Source organism: Porites lutea, chromosome 3, assembly GCF_958299795.1.
Source record: "Porites lutea chromosome 3, jaPorLute2.1, whole genome shotgun sequence".
Lineage (NCBI taxonomy): Eukaryota > Metazoa > Cnidaria > Anthozoa > Scleractinia > Poritidae > Porites > Porites lutea.
In genome coordinates this window covers 18,609,739-18,631,549 of record NC_133203.1, presented here as the reverse complement: position 1 = coordinate 18,631,549, position 21,811 = coordinate 18,609,739, and the positions used below count along the sequence as shown (strand labels likewise).

The following is a 21,811-nucleotide window of genomic DNA, read 5'->3' as shown; positions in this document are numbered from 1 at the left end:
ACTGGACGAATCGATGAGAAGGGACAGAGAATAAGGTTAATTCAATGAAATAGCTTCTTTTGAAATTTTTATCACCTCTTAGTTCCAGCTAGAGCATGAATACATATAGTAATCAGTTCTTCAGCTATATAATTGCACAAACGATTGTTACATTTACCTATTGTTTAGTCTCATATAATAGGGACCTTAAGCAAGGTCGACGAGAAGCCCTGAGAACGACAACCGCAAGTGAAAATACCACTTAGCGCACTACTGCGCATGCTTCACTCATAATCCACGTGAAGTTGCGAACCAGGCCGAACGTTGTGAGATTGTGAGTATAAATTTATGTATTTTCATCTTGTTTAGGAAGAGAATTTATGTTTGGCTTTTGAAATGAAAGTTAGATATTCCTTAGTTTCTAATCTTTGCACAGTATTGAATCTTACTATGATTTTGAAACATGAAAACTTTGTAAACGGTCAAAAATTCGGGCTTTGTGGTATTTACATCTTGTCAGCAAAACATTCAAGTTACGAAGATGAAATCGAGAACTACCAAAGTGATTACTTGTTTTGTTTTATTTACCTATATGCAATCTTTTACAATTGTTTTAACTTGAGCAGTAAATTTTCGTGCCGTTAAGGTCATTTTAGAGTCTACTTTTCCGAAAAATTAACTTACATTTTGATGTGAATTTCCTTAGAATGGAGTGGACAGAACTGCATGACTTGAATCTTTGCGAAGACGTTTTAGTTGTTGAACCTTGGAAACATCCTTACCCTAGTAAGGACAGAGGAGACTCATGGAACGAAATAGCAAACAATTTAAATGCCTCTGGTTATCCTACGTTTAAAGTATCAAAGAGAAGTGTCAGAGACAGGTTGACATTACTTCAACAAAAATTCCAAAGCGAAAATGAGAATGGAGGAAGCTGCCTCTGGAATAAACTGTCAGGAAACAAAGCTAGAGAAAGTGTTAGAAGAAATCATAGAAAAAGAGAAAGCGGCCACGGATGCGAGAAGCCCGCAAGATGATAACAAGAAAACTGAAAAGGCGCAGCGGAAGAGCACTGCGGCTGAGCAGTTGAGCGTTTGGGTGAAACCAAGAAAAGGAATGCTGAGAAACAAGACGAAAAAGCCCAGACGACAAAGAAAGGAAGAAGATCAACTTCGGAAGTGGTGCAATTTCTGAAAGAAACGTCAGAAAGAGAGAGTGTGCTGAGAAAGGAGGATTTGGAGTTGAGACGAAAGGAGCTGAGTCAAAAGGAGGATATGATGAAAATGCTAGCATAACAACAGTAGCAGCAGACTCAGCTTATGCTTTGCCAGTGCTTGCAAAGGGCCAAAATAAGAACAGTTAAGTATCCGCTGTTTTATCCATCCAAGTGTTGGTTTTTTCAATGTTGTTGTTACTGGAAGTTTGACCGTGAAAAAGTGCTGAGGCAGCATGCATATTTCCCAGACATGCATGCATGCATGCATGCCACAACGCTGCTTGTTCCAATGAATTTTTTTTTCTCTGACGGGTAGATTCTGCTCTGGAGGAAAACGTTTTGACTGAGCAAATGTGCTTTTTGCCGCTTATTTCATACTGAGAGGTCGTGACACGCATATTAATTTTCTGAGGTCATTGTTTATGGTTGGCATGATTTGCCCTCTGATGCAGGAGCATTTTCTTTGACCTCTTTTGAAAAGTAAAGTTCTTCAACGTGGCTAAATAAGGGTTTTGGGTTGTTTAATTTCTCCGGCGATTGCCTCCTGGATCTTAATAATTTTAAGCAATTTTCTTTTTGGCCGTGAATGTGACGGTTTTCTGCAATGTTTTGTCATGCTGGGCCCAGCTCATTAGCGTTTTTGGCAGGACGGATGGTAATATCCAAATCTCAAAGAATGGATTGCAGCTTAAACTAAAACTACATTAACTATAGAGAATTGCGATGTGACTCAGTCATGACTGCTCATGAATTTTAACTGCCGCTTGTTTTTCTGGAGATAATGTGAGTCTTTGGTCTGGAGCACGTAGTTCCTCCCTTGGTGATAACTTTTGAATTAGCTTAACAGCCTTGCGACCGTTCTGTTATTCCCACTTCGTGATCAGGCAAGACCATGGTTTCGGTTCCCCACGCGAACATCACCAGTTGCCGGGTTGGCTCTCTGCTTAGTTGCTTCTACAAGAGCAACTCTAGTTAATTGTTCTGTGCTGTTATTTGTCCTGCTCTAGTTGTTTGTTCTGTAAATTGTGATTATGTCGAGTGTTGATAGTGGCTGACGTGTTTTTGACAGATGTTGACAGATTTCCATGGAAGAGCCAATCAGAGTTTTGCGTTGTGAGAGCAACGCATTAGTTCAAAAGCTTGGGCTTTGTCTGTAGTCCCTTATTTTTCTCTGTCCCTGCCGCGTGTCGCCTTTTCTCGCGTGGGGTGATTTTCACGCACGCTCGCATTTAGCACCTCTACTATCTCTGAGGAAAAATGGGGGACTACTCGTAGTCTAAGACTATAACTAAAATAGCTTTGCTTTGATTTACAATAATTTTCTGTCCGCGCTGGGGGGTGCTGAGTATTTCCTCCTGCCACGGCCAGTTTGCACGTCTTGAAAATTGAAAATTAGGCATTTTTTGGCAGCGCTGTCAAATGTTTGATTTGCCACACATACCAATGAATTGTATATCTAGTTATAGGTAAACACCTCTTGTTTTTCCTGAAAGTAATAGTTAGTTGCTAGATGTAGCTGCAAAGACGAAATCAAGCAAAATATGACCCCAACTATTTGCCTTGGAGTGAAATGCCAAAAATGACCCAGGTTTAAAAGCTTTCTTCTGAAGCTTGGGACCTAGTTGAAACCTCTAGACCAAACAAATGAGAAAATAGATCATCTATTGTTAAGAATGTATAAGGTTGATATTGATAATATAAAAAGGAATTAATAGGCAAGTTATAATCACATTTATCTGCGTTTACTTACATTCCAATTCTCCTTTGTTGGGTGCCCGTAGTTGGTTAGAGAACCTCCCAATTCCTGGCAAGTCATTCACACTTCTCCCACGTATTAGACAATACTGTAGACAAGCAGAACTGGAAAACACAGCACCAAAGAAACGTGAAGGATATCAGTATGTTGCCAAAGCATTCACTTTTGACAAGTTGCTCAATGCGAAGCACCATTTCTGGATCTCCTTGGCACTAGATGTCCAACCTTTCCTTGCCACATACCAGACAAACAAGCCTATGATACTATTTCTTGCATCTGATCCAGAGCTGTTGAGGTCAGTAATGACTAGATTCTTGAAAAAGTGTCCCACAGTTGGCAAAGATTTATGTTACATCAAATGATAATACAAAGTAGTAAAGAGAACATTACACAGCTTGAAACAGAATGACCAGATTACACAGCATTCCATAGGAATGATAAAATATTAACCAAAAAAGAAAGAAAGCAAGACTAGATAGATTTACAAACTGAAGGTTGTGTAACAATGGAAGATGGAGCCTACCTATGGTTGCAAAATTTGGATGGAAATATAACCACGCCAGTGTATTTCACATAGTCTAACCTAATTCATTATGTAGTAACAAGTTAAGTTGCTAAGTGCCACATGGTTTAAATAGAGCCAAAGAAATTTCTATTTGGCAGGTTGGAGGTCCGTTAAATTGTTGGTTAACTGTGAAAAGAAGCAGTTTTGTTAAAATATAGAAATGCTGATCGATTACTTGTAGTCAAGCAGTGTGCCCCGCACCATGCTTGTCACAAATAATTCAAGCAACAGGTTACAATGATATTGTAACCTGTTGCTGTAAATAATTTACAGTAATAAAGCAATAAAATAATGTGTTCTTGCAGGTTGATAACAAGATCGATGTCCTCCAGTTTTAATTTTTAAAACTAAACTAGTGAGCAGCACTCTGCGAACTCTTGCTGTAAAACTTGTTTATTCTCCTACGCGTTTCGTCTAACTAACGTAGACTTCTTCAGGGAGTTTAACAATCAAACACTAAACGCCTGTATTTAAGCCATAATATGACTAAAAATAATGATGGTCGCAAACATTGAAGGTTTGGCCGGATTTACGAAAAGGAACAGGCGCAGCTGTGAAATTTTTTACGCAAGGCGTAAGAATACTTTGGGGCCACGGTTTTAGCTAAAACCGTGGCCCCAAAGTATTCTTACGCCTTGCGTAAAAAATTTCACAGCTGCGCCTGTTCCTTTTCGTAAATCCGGCCAAACCTTCAATGTTTGCGACCATCATTATTTTTAGTCATATTATGGCTTAAATACAGGCGTTTAGTGTTTGATTGTAAAACTCCCTGAAGAAGTCTACGTTAGTTAGACGAAACGCGTAGGAGAATAAACAAGTTTTACAGCAAGAGTTCGCAGAGTGCTACTCACTAGTTTAGTTTTAAAAATTTTAAAAATTGACAATACAGTGACCATGTGGAGTAACTTAGTTTTAGAGGCTGTTGCGTGATGCCTAGAGGGCACAGCACAAGTTTCTGTTTTTCTCAAGAATGCACCATTTTTGCTGTATTCAAAAAGGATTCTAAAGGCAAGCTTCGTGTCTATTTGGGTACTGCCTGTTTCCTGGAAAACAAGAGTTATGGTAGATCAACATGTCCTTTCAAAGAGACAGACAATCATCACCCAAACATGGCACAAAATTGACTTTTCTCATTGAAATTTCCTGGAATTTGTCAAGAAATTAGCATGGTTTCAGAAAATTAAAGCACCTGAGCCTCCTTTTTATCTCATAAGAGTCCTTAATAATTCAATTATTCATTTTGGCTGCCATAATGGTAAAAATTGTTCATTGGTGAATTGAAATAATATCACTTCCAGGGATGCTATTGTGAAAACAACTTCATAGCATCGTGTCTAATGGACATTTTTATTAGATTGCAAATCTCTCTTTTTAAGACCCTTTTTTTATTTGATTTTGTTGTTGTTGTTGCTGTTGGAGAGGAAGATGAGGGCGTAAAGATTGAAACAAAGTTGTCCCTCTTGTCTAGGTTGACCTGTTATTAGTGAAGGACATCCTCTCTTCCTGTAAACAGGCCCAAGGCAGGTGCCAAACATTTATATGTGCATTGTACTCTGTCATACGTGACATACCATAACTATAAATAGAATTAATAGCAGACAATGTAATGTAGTAAAGTCACCATTATTGTATTTAAATTTATAATAGTGCTTTTATTTTGGCCAGATACAGTGTTGGAAGTTAAATATTTTAGATGCATTAGTGTTTAGTTCCTGTCCAGTCCCATTGAGGAAATGAAATGTTAATCATTTCACTCCCTGAGTGATGGTATGGGGCGCCAAATGTATTTTTATTTAGAGGGGTTATTTGTATATAACCAAAACAAGAGTGGTTATTTACAAATAACCACATTACAGTTTTATTATTTCTAAATAGCCAAAATATAAAATCGGTTATTTACAAATAACCAAAACTGAAATTTGGTTATTTAGCAAATAAAAATTAAAAAGTGGTTATTTCTAAATAACCAAATGCGAGAATGGTTATTTATTAAATAACTAAAGATAACAAGGTACCTCCAAGACGTGTGGTCAGCAAAATTACCACAACGTGCAAAGAAAACGCTACAGGTAAAACAGATCAGGTATCCAACGATTCCACCACAACCAAACAACACAGGATGTGGTTTGTACATTATGAAATGTTTTGAAAAGTTCCTTGACAGAAACTTACAGTGGTCGTCATGGAATCCAAAATTCTCCCATAATGAAGTAATTTTCTTCCGCAAGGAAATAAAGCACGCTATTCTGGACGAAATATCTACCAAGAAAAACAACTGAGATGATGCAAAGCTGCGTCCATGCTCCCAAATGCAACAGTGAAGTGGGCAAGAACACCGACAAGTTTGTGATTTGTCAAGGATTGAACTTCCTAACGAAAATTACAAAAATACAGACATTCGTAAGGCATGGTCAAATGAAGTCGAGGGATTAAAGCCCTGTTTGTTTTAGTGTAGAAAAGAGCTGTGGTAGGGAAGATGACATAGAACTAAAAGATCAAGTTTGTGGAAACTCGGTGGAACAGAATGAGGCAGAAATGAAAAGTGAAGAGAAGAGCAGTGACAGGGAAGATGAAATAGAACTGAGAAGCCAAATTTGTGAAAAATCCATGGAACACAATGAACCAGAAATGAAACGTGAAGAGAAGAGTAGTGGCAGGGAAGATGAAGTAGAACTGAAAGCACAAATTTGTGGAAACTCCATGGAACACAATGAACCAGAAATGAAACGTGAAGAGAAGAGTAGTGGCAGAGAAGATGAAGTAGAACTGAAAGCACAAATTTGTGAAAACTCAATGTAACAGAATGAAGTAGAAGTGAAAAGCGTAGAAAAGAGTGGTGGAAGGGAAGATGACATAGAACTAAAAGATCAAGTTTGTGAAAACTCAGTGGAACAGAATGAAGCAGAAATGAAAAGTGAAGAGAAGAGCGGTGACAGGGAAGATGAAATAGAACTGAAAGCACAAATTTGTGAAAACTCAATGGAACAAACTGAAGCAGAAGTGAAAAGTGAAGAGAAGAGCGGTGACAGGGAAGATGAAATAGAACAGAAAGAGCAAACGTGTGAAAACTCGATGGAACAAAATGTGGCAGAAAGGAGCTGTGAAGAGGAGGATTATATTTTGTAATTTGTCAAGGATTGAACTTCCTAACGAAAATTACAAAAATAAAGACATTCGTAAGGCATAGTCAAATGAAGTAGAGGGATTAAGGCCTAGGCTGAGTTGCTCAAAGCATGGTTAGCTTTAACCATTGGTTAAGCAGTATCAAAACCAATACGTTGTCATGGTATTAAACGCTGGTTACAGCTAACAACGCTTCGAGCAACTGGGCCCTGTTTGTTTTATTTTAAAGGGACCGTTGCGGTATGTACGATTCTGGCTATATTGGTGTTGTCGATCAGTGCACTAGAATCCATATGCTAGAACCAGCTTCTAGCTCCAGTCTACCCCGTTTTGTTTCATTTTCCCATCATGCTCAGCTATCGAAACACAGGGAGGAAGTTAAGCTTCAAGCCGTGAACAAGAAACAGTTTAGTTAACAACACATCAACATTTAGTTAACGCCTGCTAAAAAGATGTCCAGTACAAATGATTGATTTTGTGACATAGTTACCTGCAATTGTAAAAATGCGAAATAAACATTTTCCTATTAATTTACTTCTCAGTCTTATTACGTAATCGCGTCTTTTTCTTTTAAATCGTAAGATTTACCGAGCATATACCTCCTGATACCTGATAAATGATGTATGTAGCGGCCCTGAGGGCTACTCCAGATTTCATATGACGGGAATTATTGAAGGACTGTTTGGGTTTGAAATTTTGAGAGGAAAATTTTAGCAAGTAGTTTTTTGGTACCTTGATTTGAGTAGGGAATTCTTTTGGGTATTCAGAACAATCTAAAGATTCCTGATAGTTTCTGCGTATCCCGAGATGGGATTTTTTTTCCTTTTTTTGTTGGGGGGGGGGTTAAATTTTGGTCCAGGGACTTTTGTCTTTTTATTTTTGTCCCCATTTGATCACCCCTGTCACTTGAAATCCGGAGTACCAGTACCCTCTCCTCCTCCCCCTCCCCCCCACCCCCCGCTGGTCGTAGCGGTCTTTAAAAAAACTGTTATGACTCAGATTAGGGACACACATACAACACAAACAAGTGAATCCATTCCCTTTATAAACTGTATGTTTAATTTGCTTTTGTGACAAAATTTGGACTACCAAGTAGACTCAAAACAGGTTCTATTTGCCTAAAATGTTTAATGCTGCAACTACATGTACTAAAACAACCATATCATTCTCTTTTTTTAAATCAATAGCAGGGGATCCTTGAGGGCCATAATCAATTTCAATTAAGCTAATATGTACGACCCAGGTTGAAAATGATGCCTTTCATGGATATTAATAAGCATGTTGCAAAAAATCAGAAACTGAAACTATTTCATTACTGAATGGATATTGAGCAGATGAGAGGACTTAAAGCGGAGCCAGTATTCCACAGTAAAATGGGGAGACTTCGAAAGGCCAGAAAAATCTGTTGTGATGGAAATCCTTAAGCAATAAACTACGGAGAGACAGACAGCAGACTACAGGGATTTCCCTTATAAATGGCTTTTTTGATAATCCGGTGCACCATTTTATGTTCTTCTTATAGGGTATTCCATGAAGATTGCTCATTATGTGACCTGATGGCAACAAACCGGACTGCAAAAGTTAGTTTTATTACCGGGCCGCATATGAAAACTCATAACGTAGGGGCAGATTCAGCTCTGGATGGGTCCAAGTGAGTGGTAAAGCCCCTTATTTCTCGATTTTCTGCACCCATGCGATATACATCCCTAACTTCCGGACAACGTCCGAAAATTAATGCGAGTTGTAACTCGAACGAAAATTCTAGGGTAACTTTCTGTTGACTATCTATTTACAAAAAGTCTAGGACAACTTTTCCTCGACACCACCTAAATTACGAAAATTCTAGGGCAATTTTTTTGCCCGAAAACTAGACAACGTTGTTCTTTCCCTAGAGGAGAAATTTTCTGCAAAATTTAGGAGACCTTACATCTAAACAGATTTTTTTTCCGAAATCATTCGTTGGCTACCCCTGTCAATTTGCCAGTGACCTACGTATCCTATGTTTAAATGCTACGGTTATTTCATATAAATTAATTCTTTGTATAAAGGCACGCTTATGCTATTTTTATGTAGGGAGTCAACAAAACGGGCGTGCACTGATCAAGGAGAGGAAATTATAAGGGAGTGTGCCAACAAACACAATTCCTTTGGTCAAAAGAACAAGTGACGATCACCCAATCCTCAACAAATACTAAGAAAACAAGCCGTAATCCACCCAATCAAGCAGTTTCCTATGGAAGTTCTAATGCCTTCAGCCTTTCCCACATACCAGGCTTAAAAGACAGTTTACCACTTCTGGTTACAACCCATTTCACAGGAACAGAAAAGGAAAATCAGTGATAACAGATGCACACCTCGTTTAGATACTAACAGTGTCCCCAGGTGAAGAGAGTGTGGTAATTGGAGAATTCCCATGATATTCTGATTTTCAGTTGCAAAAAGAGTTGCTGGATTTTGTAGTTAAAACCGACCTGACAGAAGCATTTGACGAGAAAAATCCAGATTTCAATCTGCAAGTTGAAGTTATTTTCTCCTAACAGTTTCTTTGATCTTGTAAGAAATAAAACTACAGCTGCAAAAACAGAGATTTCAAAAAATGAAAGATTCTCAGCTTTTCATAACAATACTCGTAGCCTTAGATATAAAATTGAAAATCTACATTCTCATTAACTATGTCATGTTTAGTAAGTGAGTTTCTTGAACGGCTTCCAAAGGGAAAAATCTCTATTGAATATGTCTAAATTTTAATTTTGTGTTGCAAAAATGAATTTGAAGTGAAAGTACGTGGAGCCTCGCCCTGGGAATTATTGTGATAATTATCATTGTGTGGTTTTAGGACAGCTGTATGACTGATTTATGACACATCCAAAAAGCAGATGGCTTCGAACTGGACTTTTCGTGAGACAAAAAGTGCAGCGGAAGAAATTGAAATATTGGAAAATTCTGTGCCAAAGTCGACTCATTCGCTAAATTAATGGGCGATGAAGATTTTTGTAACAGCCAGGACGAAGAAATAAGAAAGCCTGTGAGGAAGAAAGCGGATTTGCTATGGAAACTTCTCAGATGCAAGATTTGGAAACGAACATTTGTGACATGACTGCTGAGTCTGCAGTCAAGTTTTTGGGCAGGACGGATAACAGGTATGCATGTCCTTAAAATAAAAGTTTACTGTCATTAAACGTTTTAAATTTGTTCACTTTCTTCAGTTTTAGACAGGCATTGGATGCTGAGATGAACCTGGCGAATTTAGAAGCGTTTCTAATAAGTCAAAGGAAGCGGAACAAGAGGGAATCACTGAGGAAGAAGAACAAATCTTGTGGGACAAAGGTCTTTTTGGAATGTCATACTGCGAAAGTGTTGCTGAATACCATTTATTTCTACAATGCGAAACTTTTTGGTATCAGAGCTAAAGAGTATAGGGATATTAGGTGCAGTATTTAGGGTGAATACCAACTCTATGACTTTCGACAAAAGCGTTTCCAAAAGGTTTCACGGCAGTTTAAATGATCTTAAGTATTCGCCCCACGTTATCAAACACATTTTTCATGTCTTGTAAATTGCTATGCAAAATATCTTGAAAGCATGAAGTCGTCTGTAAAAAAACGATGCGTTTTACTCTAGGGCGAATTCTAATAGTGCAAAATTTTGCTTTGACAATGTGCCTGTTGGAATGAATTCCTTGAATAAAATTTTGCCTGACAAATTAAGGGTGGGGGGGGGGGGGGCTGGTCTAACCTGTACAACAATGTTTCAAATATCAGTGGAAGAGAAAATAAATAACAGAGCGAAACTGACAAACCAACTGCCAACCAAATTGTCAGGGAACTGTGCAAAGAAGAAATAGAGACAGCACCTTAACTGATGTTAATGCACCACGTTGTGTTTCGGCCTACAACAAATACATGGGTGGAGTACATAAAGCCGACCAGAAGAGAGGGGATTATAAAATCCCTGCCAAGTCTCACAGATGGTACTGTTACCTAGCCATCTTCTTCATAGAAACTGCAGCTGTAAATGCCTTTATTTTTAGGCACTTATCACCCAACCATGCCCGGACAACGCAGCTTAAATTTAGGCTTGAACTCATCGACAATTTGCTGGGAAACTACTGCTCACGTAAAAGATCTGCTGGCATCATGGAAGTGGTGGACAGAAAGACCCATTTTCCCGTAAAAGGGCTTACAAATCGTTGCATGCAGTGTGTCAAAACTGGACAGAGACATCGTTCAACCTGGCGTTGCACTTTGTGTGACGTTACATTGTGTGTTACCTGCTTCAAGCCATTCCACTCGGAGCAACACTGATGTCTCGTGAGTGGACAACATGGCGGCATGCTGCAGCAGGAAGGACTCAGCAAAAATCAAAACGCTGGACTCATTGTTGTAAATATTGCAGATTTTATTTCAGTGAACTTGATTGTAAGTCTTTCAACAATATGTGTGCGTTTCAAAATTTGCAACTCGAATTTTAACCACAGAAATTTGAGTTGTGTGCTTTTCTATGGTTTACCAACCTCGGAAATACAATTCAGGTGGTTGGAAATGAGTAAGCGGGGTCGGTTTCTTTACTTACCAATATCGGACCCGTAAACAGACTTAATCTCGGGATCGAAATTCTATTCACGGGGTTGGAAGTGATTTACCAATCGGGAGTCGGGTTTCTTCGTCCCCAAAAATAGACCTTAATCTCGGGTTTGAAATCTAAATTACGATCTCCCGATTCATTTCTTACCAGTGGCCCAGGAGTTTCATTTCTGATGTCTGAATTCCTACCGGCAACTGGACTCTTATTCCTGCTATCCCAAACCCATGCCCACATCGCTGTCCGGATTTTTCTGATTTCTGTCCCCTCGAAATGTCCATGGTTGTGTCGGCCGAAATATCTTTTCATTCCTGATTCCATAATTAAACAAAAGACTTAGATTCAGCAGTCACTGTATAGCGCATGCATAGTTTAATAAAGAAATGTATATCAATAAAATAATAATAATGATAATAATAATATTAATAACAATAATGTAATGGTAATAAATAGTAATATTATATAACAACAATTAATATTAATAATGATAATGATGATGATGATGATGTCATTCTTTTGACATGCTTTACTGGTTCTAAATTCATTTTTAGTGCTATTAAATATACACATTTTAAGTTGTGTACATATATATGAAGCAGTCAAATTTTTTATTTCATTTAGTTTTTGCTTTCTCTTTGTTTCCAATATGATACGTTATCTCCTCAATAGAAAAATAAAAATAAACTGGAAATATAAAATAACTACAAACAATTATATATTACTTGTACTTTTACTCATTTACAGCTTTTATAACTTGTATCCCCACCCTCAGTCAATCTTGCCTTTATTATATATAATTTACTTGTTTTTGTTTTGTAAAATCTTTTTCGTTCATTTTTTTTCAGTTGCATGTCACCTTGTGTAATAACTTTTACTCAGTAATTAAAAAAACCCAATACACTCGGTTTCTGTTTGAGAAGAGATTCCTTCTTCCTTTTGAGGTTTGTGGTTGCGCCAGCTGAAAGATCTTTTCAGTCCCGTTTTCCTAATTTAAAAAAAAGACTTCGGTTCAGCACTTACTATATAGCGCATGCAAAGTGCAATGAAAAAAAATGTAAATCACGAAAATACTTCTTTTTGTTAAACATTCATCTTTAAATATGTACAATTTGCAATTGTCTTTTAAATTTTAAATTTCTTGTAAATTGTCTTTAAATATGTACATCTTGACTTGTGCCTCTTGTCTTGTTACAAAAAAATGTTGCTTAATATGTGCTTCAAATCAAAATACCTGTTTTGGTGTGAGGTGCAGGGTTGGGGCAGGTGTTAATAGCTGTGAACAACTGCATAAATACTGTGTTTCTTCTTCATCGAGTTGTAAGACACTAATAAGAAGTTATACAGGCGGATACGCAGCTAAAGGGAGGAAAAAAAATTCCGTTTATATGTGTACGTGGGTTGTGAATGAAAAAGATTGTATAAAGCCTGAGCAAAGAAAATATGGTAAAGTCCTTAATGCGGTCTTTGGATGGAAATGGATTGTAATGTTGGCTAGCCTTTTTCAAGTTTAATTCTGGTGAAAAATTCAAGCGACACTGATTGAAATAGTGCCTCAAAATAAGTAAACTGACAAAATTTTTTGCTAGCCAGGATATATATTATTGCCCGCCAAAGGGGCGGAATTTTACAAAACGCCCTTCCTTCAAATACTCTCGGCGCCTCGAGATGGTTGAAACTGAAACGCCTGGAAAACGTACACAGACGAGAAAGACAATTTAAAAAAGAAACGAAATATAGTGAGAACCTTATCATTCATGCATGATATATATATCTAGCTGACTGGGTCTCTTCAAGTCTCAACTAAACCCAAACCAATATCAACCCACACCCTTTCCTACGTACAAAGTCTACCCATGAAACGTTTTTTCTTGTGTTTGAAATATAACAAACAAAGATCTTTACATACCAAGTGCCTTCGCTATGTCCATAGTAAACCATACGAGTGCATAATTTCGAGTTGTTCTTTTGTGATAATGAATGATGGCCGGCAAACGGATCTGGTAGCAGTTACCGGGGCCCTGTATCACAGCTCGTCTGCCAACAACGGTATTAAGCCGTTAAAGGTTTCTATCATCTCGCCGATTTTACATTCCAATTGTTTAACCTGGTTTATTATCAACTCAAAGAGATCATCTGCACAAGGTCTGGTAAGGTCCAATGCCCTTCCAGTCTTCCTAAGTGCTGCACTGAAGTCTCCAGCTTAATTTTGATGGTGCCCAGGTCCTCGCTGTCTGCATTTGGCCTCTCTAATGAGGCTTTCTCATGTAGATACAGCTCTTTCACTTCACTTGCAAACAACTCTATTGATCCAGGATCAATAGAAGTGACTATGAGATAAGAAAAGCACAACACCCAGTCATTATTTTATTTCTTGACGTTTTGTTTTCTTTTTTTTTTTTAATACCTCTCGGTAGGAGAGGACCCTAGGAACAAGGATGGTTGCAAGAAAACCTTCAGCCGTTTTAAACCGAAACTGGGGGTTTACTTTATCAGTTTTGAAAACGTGTTAGGCGCTAGGCGCACATCAACCCTATTTTTAAGGACCCTTCAAATACCACCTATGAATCGGCTTCATTCTACTCGTGTGTTTTATTCCTTTTTCAAATTTCGACGGGAAAACTTATAATAATAATAATAACTGTTTATTCACAAATAAAAGTGAAAAGGAGATAAAAGAGGTTATCCCTTTCTAGTTTATCTCCTGATAATAAAATACATTAAGAATAAATTATTGACAACTGTTTAAAATAGTAACTATATATGTATATAAAACATCACACAGTAAAAGAACTTAGTGTTCACTAGAAAAATCTATAAGATAACGTCGCAGTCTGTCCTTGAAAATATTCAAATTCTCCGCCTCAGCAACTTCCTTTGGGAGATTGTTTCACTTATCTATTATGCGTATAAAAAAAGAATGTTTAAAACTATTTAAAGTTGCTGATGTAAGCTTAAGTTTAAAACGATGGTTGGCTCTTAAGGGCCGAAAATCATGTGCAAATGTAAAAAATGCCGAGGGATCAAGTCCATTAAGTCTATTTATTGTCTTATAACACTCGATAAGCGACGAAAATAATCTTCTTTGTTCAAGTGATGGCCATGTAAGGAGCTTTAGGCGTTCTTCGTAAGGCGTGTCTTGCCCAACATTTCCAAGGGCGCATTTAGATGCTCTACGTTGTACTTTCTCCAAGGTGTTTAAGTCTTTTTTAAGGTGCAGACACCAAACTGGAGAGCAGTACTCGAGTATCGGACGTACTAGACTCTTATAAAGTTTTGAAAACAACTGAGGATTTTTAGGACCCACCGTTCGCCTAATAAATCCAAGCACACTTTTTGCCTTATTTGCGCATTTGTTAGCTTGCATACTCCATGACAGGTTCGAAGTAATATAGATTCTGAGATCCTTAACTTCAGATACAGCTTTTAATTGGTTACCACATAGATGGTATTGAGGACTTGAGAAATCATTTTTTTTAGAAATGCGCATCGCTTCGCATTTATCTGTGTTAAACTTCATCCTTCTTTGATAATCCGTCTCCTCCGGTTAAATTCCGGGAAGGGGGTACTCAAGTAACTCAACAAATGTTTATACAGGGAGGCTCCGCTCCGTGGTCAAAACCCTTAACCTCTTACATATCGTTTTTCATGGAAAAAAGTACCCCTTTCATCAGGAACCGATTACTTGTACCTTCTACTGACAGATCATACCCTTTTCACATACCTTGATCTTTAAATTGCTAAATTAAACTGCTGTAAATGCACTGTCTTTTAAATCACAAAAAGAGAACGTTTTCTCGACTTTATTAAGCCATAAATTTCTCTGTTAGCTCTATTGAGACCTTTCACGGACCCAAATGACAGATTTCCCTACCCTTTCACATACGTCAACAAGTAGAATCCCTACCCTTTCATAAACCTGAAGCCTGAAAGGATACCCCTTTCGGGCGGAGCCACCTCGTATAGGCCATCATAAGGAGTAACCCCCCCCCCTTAAATGCAGTATAGCCTGTTCCAGGTGTTCAGATACTGGGTAGCAAGTCAAACCGTAAGCGTCGAGCCCAATTTCTTGGTCTGTTCCCCAAAAGTTGCCTGCGTCGCAGACGTTCTAAACCTTCCTGGTATAAGACTATATGATTGGTGCGTGGGCTGGCTGCCACGCAGACAACCCACCACCTGATCGCCGGGAACAGGTTAAATGCAGTATGGATTTCATTTCAAAAGAAAAGGGGGAGAGCTGCAACATACGGCGCACATGACATCTATGATTAATCAACAAGAAGGAAAGAAGTTTGTGTGGAATGTAGCTTGTCCTTTTTAACAATCATGACTATAAATATTTAACTTATTTTTCTGATATCTGAGCAGCACATTCAACTACAGCACAGCCTAATGCTTTACCGAGTACGTCTTTTCGTTTTTCTTTTTTAGAGGTACTTCTTACCTGCTCTTGGTTGAATCCCAACGGTTAGAATAAAGAAACACCAAGTAAATAATGGAAATGAAATACACAGGGTACACATTAAAACGTGTGTTGACCGTGACTTGATATGCAGTCCGGATTCACTTAGGAAGTTAGTTGTTAATGTTTAACGCGATCAGGCAGCATGCAGTGAGCTGCCCTCTTGCCATTGGTGAAGACCCATCAGATGGGGAGCAGAAACCCCAGCCGGGGGGGGGGGCCTCTGGATTTCAAGTGACAGGGATGATCGAAGGATTTTCTTGATTTAAGTGGGAGTTTTTGGGGGCATTCAAAAGTAATGTTTCGCCAGTTCTATTTTTTGTGTAATATAATTTAACACTTTCTGAAAATTTTTATGGGTCGGAAATTCGGCATGGCATTTTTTTGGTGATTAATGTTGGTCCAGGGATTTTTTGGGGGTTTTGTTGGAAGCGCTCGGGATTTTTTTGGGTTTTGATTTTTGCCCCCATTCGATCATCCCTGTCACTTCATTGAAATCCAGTATACCCCAACTAAGACAGAAGCCGGAGTGACTGCGTGTAATGATTTTGGTTTTCTCTATGCTCGCCATGTGTGGCTTTTTCGTGCTTTTTTTCTATACTTACATGTATAGTACTGACTTTTCGGGTTGCATATTTTGTGCGGGTTTGTGTGTGCGTGGGTGTACGATTATATTTATCAATTTTATTTATTTATTATTTTTTAATATTACTGCTTGTGTGTATGCCCCGCCAAATATCTTGGTGTTTTTTCCCTTCTTTGTGCCACCTATTGATTAACACCTGGTCTTTGTTGTAGTGGTCAGATGTTCAGTTTCATCGGTTGAGCACCTTGCGTTTTCAATATAGTGCCCTTCACAAACAGTCCCATAGCATTTATGTATGTAACAATTTCAAACGAAAGAAAGGAAGGAAAAGTTACGGAATTGTCCCATTTTGTTGATTGACTGTTTTTGTCTTGGGGAGCCGCGTTTCATATCAGATTACAGGATTTGACGTTTCCAAAGTAAACTGATATGCTGTAGCAATTTTTTTGCCACGAGGTCTTTCTTTTCGATTTGTTATGAGCGAAGAATCCTTCTCTCAGTTGACACGGTCATTAGGTACTTTTCTGAGTGAAGTGAATGCACAGGATCGGGATGCCGCGTCTACAAATGGTCAGCCTACTGGACTGGGCAATCTTGGCCCCGTATTTCCCGCACAAACAACGGGCGTTTGGTCTGGATCAAAGTCCAGTGGAGCCAAACCCATGAGAACCTTCCTCAGGCTTGACTCAAATACTACAGCTTCATATGCCCAAGGCCAAGTAGAAGACAAATGAATTAAATTCGACAAATCGTTCAATGAAATGGACATTTATCAACAACTGGGGCAATGATTTTATATTTGCCCTTTTAGATCAAAAAGAATAAATTGAGCAGTTCACTAATTTGGCTAGCAAATATGTGCAAGAACAGATAGAAGGAAGCCATGACGTCAAACAAAATATACCAACATTAATCCACAAGTTGCTCCTGGAAAAGGCAAGCCACTCCACGAAAAGGGCGCATGGTCCAACCCTAGCGAAGAGCGTAACAAGTGGGTGAGGCAAAGGAATTAAGGCACACCAACTGAAGACAATGATAAGAAAAACAGGAAACAGAAACCACAAGGAGAGACGAATAACTTAAAAACGAAAAAGGTGAAAAAAACATCACAGAATAAGAAAGCAGCCAAAAGAAGCAATGAAATTCTGAAAGCCCCGAACCCCAAAACGGCAGAATACCAGGCTTCAGTGAGTTCTGTAAAGGAAATTTTTATTTTGCAAAATGGCGTTTTTTCACCTTTATTTAGCAAATACGTCCTTCTCGTCCGAAACCAATTGTATCCACCAATAAATTGATCAATATTTTTGAAGAGTCTGGGTGCCGCTCATTATATTGGCTGTACTAGACCTCACTTCGCAAAGTAGTAATGTTGCCAGAATAACTATTTTGCAAAGTGGCGTTTTTTCACCTTTGTTCAGCAAATGTCCTTTTCATCCGGAACAAATTCTGTCCACCACTAAAATGATAAATATTTCGACGAGTCTGGGCACTTTTCACTTTACTGACCATACTAGAACTCATTTTGCAAAGTAGTAATTTTGCCAGAAGTACTATTTTGCGAAAAGTATTATCTAGGCTCTTTCGTGATGCAGTGAAGTTGTTTTTGTGCCATAAAAATATGTGTAATAATATAATAATAATAACAATAATAATAACCGTTTTGCGAAATGGCATTTTTTCACCTTTATTTAGCAAAATGTCCTTTTTGTCAGAAACAAGTTGTGTCCACCGATAAAAAGATTAATATTTCAAAGAGTCTGGGGACTTCTCACTTCATTGACCGTACAAGAACTCATTTCGCAAAGTAGTAATATTTCCAGAATTATTATTTTGCGAAATGGCATTTTTTGGCCTTTGTTCAGCAAATATGCCCTTTTCGTCCGAGACAAATTCTGTCTACCAATAAAATGATGAATATTTTGATGAGTCTGGGCACCTTTCATTTTACTAACCGTACTAGAACTCATTTCGCAAATTAGTCATTTTGCCAAAACTACTATTTTGCAAAAAGGATTATCTAGGCTCTTTTGTGATGCAGTGAAGTTTTTGTGCCATAAAGATGTGTAAAAAATATAATAATAATAACAATAATAATAACAATTTATTATTTGTAAGGCGCAAAATAGCATTTAAATAAGTAGTCTACAATGTTGCCAGATAAGCCCCATTTGGTGGATTCCCTTTGGATTCCCTCGCAAAAAGTGGATTCCTCCATAAGTAATAAGTGTCTTCCTTCATATCTAATTAAGTAGATTGTTGTTTCTTTTCATATGGAAGATCACAATAGGAGCAATAGGCTTGCCTTGGCTTGCCAGTTAAGTAACTTGGTGCAATAATTACGTTAGTGATTCTTGCTAATTACGATCCGATCATGTGACATCGTTCAGCTTATCCAATAATCTCCCAGCTTCGTCTGTCGGTCAGTCATAAGCTCGTTGTCAAAGGGCAAGCACGCTAAGTCGCCCGCATCATGGCTCACGAAGATCCAGCCGGCACTAGAAAGCGCCCCACTCAAAAAACCAAATCGACCAGAGACGAAGACGCATTTCTTTACGATTTTAGTCTTCCAACCGTCCCTCTGTCTTCGGCGCTAGATCCACATACTAGATCGGATGTTCTAACCACTGAACCACCAGGGCTCTAGCGTTAGTGAAGTCGGAATTCTACTATTCTTCGTTTTTACGTGACGTCACAACTAATTATGCAATGGCCCGTACACCGGAAGTCGGCCATGCTGGTGGACATTCAGCCGGTCGCGTGGTATATAAACAAAGGCCATTAGGTCAATTACTTCGCGCTTTGTGTTTTAAGTACTGTATCAATGGGCTATATTTGTGCTGTAAAGAATTGTGGACACAATACTGCTAGAGATAAGGGTAAATACAGATTTTTCAGGTTTCCAGCGATAATAGTAAACCAAGGCGAAGAAATTCGCGAATTGAGCAAACTGCGAAGAAGGCAGTGGTTTGCAAATATTTACAGGAAGGAATTAGACGATAAGAAGGCTGAAAACTCTCGAGTTTGTAGCAGTCACTTTATTTCTGGTAAGTAAATAATATGTAGAATAATCTCTTTTCGTACAAAAATCCTGCCAACGGACCAAATGATAGCTGAACTAACCATCGTCTCGTGCACATTTTGGCGCGTATGGTTCTGTAACCTTTGCATAGCTGCATGGATTTTGAGATCACCTAGTCATTTCTAAATAACTGTCTGAAATAATAACCTTAACTTAAGATTTGCTCTGTGTTTACAATGCTATTTGAAAAAGAAAGATTAGGTCGCATGGGCTATTTTATTTACTTACTTGCAGGAGAGCGTGCAGAGCTCTTGGAGACCACCAACCCTGACTGGGCACCTACTGTGAATCTTGGTCATGACAAAATTAAACAAAATGATTCCCAGCTAGCAGTTTCCTGAAGTGCTCGTGCTCAAAAGAGGAATGAAAAGAAACGGAAATACGATGAGATGGCTTCTTCCTCTACATCTAGGAAAAGTGGTGAGGTGGAGGTTGTTCAAGAAAAAGAATATGTTGAACCTGAAACATCTACTGAGTGTACATTATCACTTTTTGGGCCCTAAAATGTCAAGTACTCTCCACAACGGTATTTCAAGTGAATGGAGATTACCGGCAAATAATGTTGATGCTAAAATCTTGTTCTCCTGCCTTCACTCTTTTTTGTAGAAATTATCACTTACATATCAAGTCATTTAAAATGATAAACTTCATAATCCTGTTTTTGGCATTGTTTGCATGCCTTCTTCAAGCCTACCACTAAGTTTCATGAGTCATTCAGTTAACATACGTTTCATGTATGTATTTTTCATTGCAGTGAGTGTGAGCAATTTCTCTGCAGCCTCATGTTCACTAGATGAAAGCATTAATCTTGCTGATAACAGCAATGATGACAATGACGACTACAACAAATGTTGCCAGACTGAAAATGTTGTTTTAGCAGAGGAGTACTGCCAGACTGATCTTGACATGGCTCAACTGGACAGACAGCAGATCTACATGCAAGATATCACTGATGAGCTCAGCAGCACAAAAGGGCAACTGCTATCGGCTCAGCTAACTGAGGATAGCTTCAGAGATAATGATGATAAAACTAAGTTTTACACTGGAATCCCCAAATTTAGTCTTTTAATGCATGTCCTTAATCTTATTGCTCCCCACATTAAAAGAAACACCCAAAATGCACTTAGTCAGTTTCAGGAATTCCTGTTAGTTTTAATCAGATTAAAACTTAATTCCCCATTGCAGGATTTAGCTTATCGATTTAATATATCTGTGCCAACTGCACACAGAATATTTGACAGGTGGATACATGTAATGTCTGTTAGACTTAAATTCTTAATTCAGTGGCCAGAGCATGAGGAACTGCAAGCCACCATGCCTGTGGTTTTCCAACGCAACTTTGGCAAAAAAGTTGCAGTCATTATTGACTGCTTTGAGATATTTACAGAAAGACCATCTAGCCCAATTGCTAGGGCAATGACGTGGTCTAACTATAAACATCACAATACTGTTAAGTTTCTCATAGGTGTAACACCACAAGTTGTTATCTCATTTATATCAAAGGCATGGGGTGGGAGAGTCAGTGACAAATATCTTACTGAAAATTCTGGTTTGTTGAGGAAACTTTTACCTGGGGACATAGTGCTTGCTGATAGGGGCTTTGATATAGCTGACAGTGTGGGTTTTTATCAAGCTCGCCTTCATATACCGGCATTTACCAGAGGTAAAAAACAGCTCTCTGCAGAGGAAGTAGAGGAGACAAGGAAAATTGCTAACGTAAGAATCCATGTAGAAAGAGTCATTGGTCTTGTACGCAGAAAGTACACTATATTACAAGGAATACTCCCTATTCAGCTAGTGACAGCTCGGCAAGGAGATGATTTGGCTCCAATAGACAAAATTGCAATAGTTTGTTGTGCCCTTACTAATCTATCAGAGTCCATCGTACCTTTTGATTAAATATTTTAGACCTTTCCTAGCATAAAAAGTTCCTGCACAAGGTGGTTTGGAACAAATACATGCCAAAAATTTAGAATTACACTTAACTTGAGTTTCATTCCCCTCACATGTACAGAAGATTATTTAACATTAAAGCTGTGGTATCTGTTGGCAATAGCCCTCTTATTGTCTTTATATTTTTGTGTAAATTTTTAGTTGAAATAACTAAAGGTTTTTTTACAATTTTAAACAGAACAGTTATTAAAGGCTTAGCACTGTTCGGATGATAAAATGTTATTTTACTTTATTATATAGCCGCGAGTGTTTTACTGGAAAATATACCACTCGTAAAATTCATAAAAACTACATCCGGGACCTGAGTGGGTTATTTTCCATAATCTCACACGTGAGTTTATCGATGACGTAATTTCGGTCATTTTTCCAGCTCATGGAAACTCTACTAAATCGGGATGTATTTTCTTATAAGCTGAGCTAAAGTAATGAAACAATATGCAATCGTTGGTTATTAACTTTTAAGAATGTGGTGGCTCTTAAAGGAGCCGTTTGTTAAATTTAATGTGTTTTCACA

General features: G+C 38.2%; 1 pseudogene; it reads left to right on the top strand.

The window, feature by feature from the left end:
- Positions 1-18,997: 18,997 nt before the first annotated feature.
- LOC140929463 (uncharacterized) lies at positions 18,998-21,200 on the top strand (annotated as a pseudogene).
- Positions 21,201-21,811: the final 611 nt, after the last annotated feature.